This window comes from Triturus cristatus, chromosome 10, assembly GCF_964204655.1.
Source record: "Triturus cristatus chromosome 10, aTriCri1.1, whole genome shotgun sequence".
Taxonomy (NCBI): domain Eukaryota; kingdom Metazoa; phylum Chordata; class Amphibia; order Caudata; family Salamandridae; genus Triturus; species Triturus cristatus.
Window position 1 is genome coordinate 483986671 of NC_140593.1, and position 5236 is coordinate 483991906.

Genomic DNA, 5236 nt, shown 5'->3' on the forward strand with positions numbered 1-5236 from the left:
TGAGTTTGGGACTAGTGGCCCATCTCTAAATTTGCTGTCACTTATCGGGTGGTTCAGAGAGCATATTGCAAAATGTATTTTTCTTGCACACTGGTGTTTGGAAGCCAACAATACCACATTTTCTACTATTGCATGTTCTCACACATCTTCTCATAAAAAGGTACCCCACTTGTGTGACTAGGCTTACTGCTCATGACACAAAATGTGATCTGGACATATCACATTTCACCCAACAAAATCCTTGCTATTTTTACAATGTGCTGAGTTGCTGAATTTGGGCCCTAGCTCAGCAGCAAACCAAGGTAACCTGCAAAACCAAGACATTTCTGAAAACTAGACACCAGGAAAATCAAAGATGGGATACCTTGCAAGGAACTCCTACATTTATTCTTACACACAATGTCCTTTCAACCCCAAATGAAGAGAAAAGATACACATTTTCCCACAGCTCTTTGAGGGAAAGTTCCAGAATCTGTGGGGATTCACACATTTCCTATATCTCAGTGCTCCCTTGCTTGTCCTCATAAAAACACTATCCCATTTGTGTGGGTGGCCCAGTGCCCTCGACATAGAAAATGACCAAAAACATAATATGGACAGATCAAATGCCTTCACTTAATATTGAGCCAAATACAGGCCCAAACAGCACAGCAAATGCAGAATCTGTAGTGATCCAAAAGTTTCCTACCACCCAGCACTTCCATATTTCTCCTGATAAAAATGCTACGCTACTTGTTTTGCACAACTTAGCACTCTCAACACAACAGGCCACGAATGCAAAGTGGAGATGTCATCATTTACTGTCGAAAAATGAGCTCATTTGGTAATGGGGCTAGCTACCAAATTTGGGACCATGTTCAGCTGCCACACAGGAAAAGCTCCCAAACTCATTTTTTTTTTTAAACTAGACATAGGTGGCAGTCAGGGTGGTGTGCTTTCCAGAGGTCCCACAACAGTTTCTTACCCCACTATGCCCAGAAACCTCAAACTTTACCTAAAATTCCCCACATTTCTGTGATGGAAGCATACAGAAGCTGCATGAATCCACAACATTCCTACCATCCTGTGTATCCACACTTTTCCCGATAAAAACACCACCCAACTTATGTCAGTGGTTCCAGTGCCCATGACAGGAAAGGTCCCAGAAGGCAACATGAACAGAACCAATTTTTCCTCTCAAAACCTACCTGAGCACAGGCCAAAATAGAGCAGAAGTTCTGTGTGGTAAGTAAGAGGAAATTTGTATTTACCCCAACTCTGTCAGTCAATATGTCAAAACTACACCCAGAATGATCCAAATGTCCTCTTGCTTGTCACGGGGTGAGATGCACTGTGTCCCATTGTTAGAAATTAATCCTTTTGCCCTGTCCACCCCCATTTTATGCTAATTGATACTGGTGGTAACTGACTCTGACAATTGGAAACTACATGGATCATTTTAGGCTGCACCTCCTTAAGTTTGGAGAACTTTTGTAAAAAAGCTTCATGAGGTGACCGACCCAATATCAAAAGTCAAGTCGACCTCCTTCAACTGTGACCCGGTCTGGATTTCAGGTTTGTCCCACTGAAAGCTTCAGACTTTCAGGATTTGACTGGGGCCTCGCAAAAGTCAAGCCGAATGCAGCCTGATGTGGAGGGCTGATCGTCATCAGAAGAAAAAGCTCCAGAAAAGTTTCTAAGTGTGAAGGTAACATTTTGACTAGGGCCCCCCACTTAATGTATCTGACCAGGGCTCCATCGTGGTCGGCCTCAAACTTTGACTTTGTCACGATCAAATGAGACCAGATGTCCAGAGTGGCCTATATCTTTTTAAGCACTATAAAGTAGTTAATCTTTAAAAATCCATATCTCTGATTAACTACATTGGAGCTTTGGGGTCATTTTAAATATACAAATATTTCCTATTTTTATAAATTGATGTGGGATTTTCATTGTGTTTTTCATCTTATTTATTCAATATTTTGGTGTTTTTAAATGCTTTACATACCTGTCTCCTAAGTTAGGTCTAACTGCTCATTTTCAGCTACCAAGGGTTGAGCAAGGGACTAATTTAATGAGACTTTTACTGGGCCTTATACTGGGTTGATGGCCTTTTTTCCAGCGGTAAGTGCATAATTATCCCTACCAATAACTCACTTTCCAACACCCATGTAGACAGAAAGACTGTTTGGACTTAGGGGTAGGGATAGGTGTCAATCCAGGGTAACACATCAGCATTCTATTTCTTTCCGAAAACAAAAAATATCTTTGGTGTTTGCCCTCCTCACCCTTTCCGAGGGCAGGTTTGTGGTAATCCCCCACCCTAGTTAACCCCTATGAGGAACAAAAAGATTTGTTCTTGGGAAGGAGCTGAGACCAATGCCTGGTGGTGGGGGTAGCTCCCACCACTTCCTTTCTTTGTATATATTTTTTCCTGTCGGTTTTCCTGGTCGTCCAAGGGACAGACTGGGAGAAAACTCCCCAAAACTGCCCCTGGGGTCAGAAAGACTGTTGGCCCATTCTAGAGTAGAGACACAGGCCAAAGGACGGGCGGACCACCTCCCTGATTTAGGCTTATGCTCCCTAGTCTGTGGCGTGTAGTGGACTTTATGGCCCACCAGAAGGGTAGAATGGTGGTAAACACCCCCAATCTGACACCCAGAGAGGCTGAAAGACTCCTGTGCCCAGGGCTGGACAGGAGCACAGGTCCATGCATGGGGAGGGGCGTTCTGCCCAAAAAACAGTAAATATATGATATTCTGGTGTCTACAAGGCTCTCTGCCCCTCCTGAGGGTGCTGAAAGATGCCATGCCAAGGGTGTGGGGGAACATAGGCCCAAGCTAAACCCATAAAATGCTAAACTACCATTCCCTGGTGTCTAATGGACTTTCATCTCCCTGGAGGGCAGATGGGGGCAGAAATAAGTTTAGACGCTGTGTAGGGGAACTCAAAGCCCAAACCTACAGTGGCCACTCCCCCCCAAAACTTTCCTTGCATATTTCCTGGTGCATAGTGGGCTTTTTACCTCTAGGGGCATATTTGAGCTAAGCACCCCTTATCCACCACCCAGGTGGGCAGAAAAACAGTTGTGCCTGTAGTAGGTGGGTTCAAAGTGTCTCTGGGGGCTGCTCCTCCAAACAAAAGCAGTGCCTTTCAGTCTCCCTGGTGCCGAGTGAGTTTTCTGTCCTCCCGGATGTAGATGGGGTTAAACATCCCTAGCTGTTCCATGGGTAGAAAGACGGTCGTGCTAAAAACAGTTTGGGTATGAGAAAGGCACACTATTCGTAATGATTCTTTAATGATTTTTATCAAGGGGTGCTTCCGAAAACCTTTATTTGCCTATAAAAGATCGAGAAATATCAAAGAATTTTTTTTCACCACCTTCAAAACCAATGCAATTGAATTTAAAGGCACGCAACGATGTTCAAATTGTGTACATTGCAACAATGTAATGATAGGGAATGTAGTACATCACCCTTCCACGGGGGAAACCATCAAATTACGACACAACTCCACTTGTGATTCTACCAATTTGATTTACGCCATAAAATGTCCGTGCGGTCTTCTTTATATAGGCAAAACAGAAAGAAAGATTAAAACTCGAATCTCTGAGCATAAAAGCACGGTTCGAAATGCCAACCCGAAAAGCAGTCTAGCAGTTCACTGGAACACATGTAAACATTCCATATCCCAACTTAAATTTCAAGTGATTGAGAAAATGGCCCCAACCCCTGGCAGAAACTTAACAAAAACACTCTTACAGAGGGAGATATTTTGGATCAGGAGGTTAAATACGCAAGATCCCTTTGGGATCCACGACAAAGTAGATCTAAGATGCTTTCTTTAAACTGATGTAATGCACAACGTTGTTGACATGTTGACCGATGTTCCACGAATGTCTATGATTTCATTATGATGTGCATTTGTGTTATTTAGTTCACTTTTTTTAACTTTATTTTATTTCATTTTATTTTATCTTCATTAATTTTCATTTTTCACATACACATACTCCTTTGCCTTTCAATGGTTAGCCTTTGGTTTTTATTTGTACACGGAAGTCGTTTTTCCGGTTGCAAGATTGTGTTTTTTCCCCTACCAAACATGGCGGGCGCGTAAACACGAGAATTATGCGTTTAAGTCCACTTTCGATGACAGTGGCGTTTCTTCCTTATATGGTAGACGCTGCATTGATTTTCTCAAACGATAGAGGAATACTTGTTCGGCTCGTTATGGTGACTTCGTTTTGCCACGAAAGTTTTTGGTAAAAGGTGAGCGTTTGCTCTTCGTGAAATCTTGAGCAGATTTACAGTCATCGAGTTTATCAACGGGGACGGTAACTCGTTCTTTTCTTTTATTTTTTTCAGTGCAATCCCGTAAGGCTGTTTCAGTACACGAGGATTTGTATTACATTACAGGTCAGTTTGTGGGTGACAATTGTATTGTCATGTTAGTTAACTCTGGTTCTTGAAGGATGGTTTACGCCAAAGATGTGTATTCATTTTTTCTTTTTTATTCTCAGTACGGTTGAATACATGACAATCAGGTATTTCCGTTTTCCGTACGTTTTTCTCACATGTTCATAAGTACAAATTCCACCACACCGGGTGATTGGTTTATAAAGGGCGTTCTTTCTCATTTTCTTATTATGTATGATTTAGATGATGGACATTTTTTCACCATTTACAAAAAAATCCAAGCTCTATAACAATAATGATTTTGTTGTGAAGTGTAGTTTTCCTGCACACTGTTGTTTAAACGTTTGCATCATTTTGATTCGTTTTCAGATCTTCCCCTGAAGAAGAGCCGTAAAGAGGCCCGAAATGCATTGGGCAAGCACGAATCTGTGCAACATCTGACACATGTATTATTGCAAAGAAATATGACATAATTGTGATGTATAACAATGATTAAAATGTCATTTTGAAAACCATGATGTTCATGTAAAATTGTTTGTTTAAAACGAATAGCAGTATCGATATATTGTCACTAGATCGTAAGAAATTATCTATAATTGTCGGCACTAGCTGCATGGGTAGGCTTCTCCGAAGCAAGATTTCTCACTTGCATGATTCCGTAGAAAGACGGTTGTGCCTGGTTTGGGGGATGCACAAGCCGATGCCAGTGGGGGCTGCTCACCCAAACAAAGCAGTGCTTTTCAAATGACCTGGTGTGAAGTGAGCTTTCTGCTCCTGTGGGGGCAAACTGAGGGTAAAAACTCCCTATCCATCCCTCAGGGGGCAGACGCCGGTTGTGGCTG

General features: G+C 42.2%; 1 long non-coding RNA gene across 1 annotated transcript; it reads left to right on the forward strand.

Moving 5' to 3' along the window:
- The first annotated feature begins 4183 nt into the window (after positions 1 to 4183).
- Positions 4184 to 5013, forward strand: LOC146789633 (uncharacterized). Its single transcript, XR_014969840.1, has 4 exons — positions 4184 to 4247; positions 4344 to 4394; positions 4499 to 4522; positions 4764 to 5013. It is a non-coding gene; the product is annotated as an uncharacterized LOC146789633 (long non-coding RNA).
- Positions 5014 to 5236: the final 223 nt, after the last annotated feature.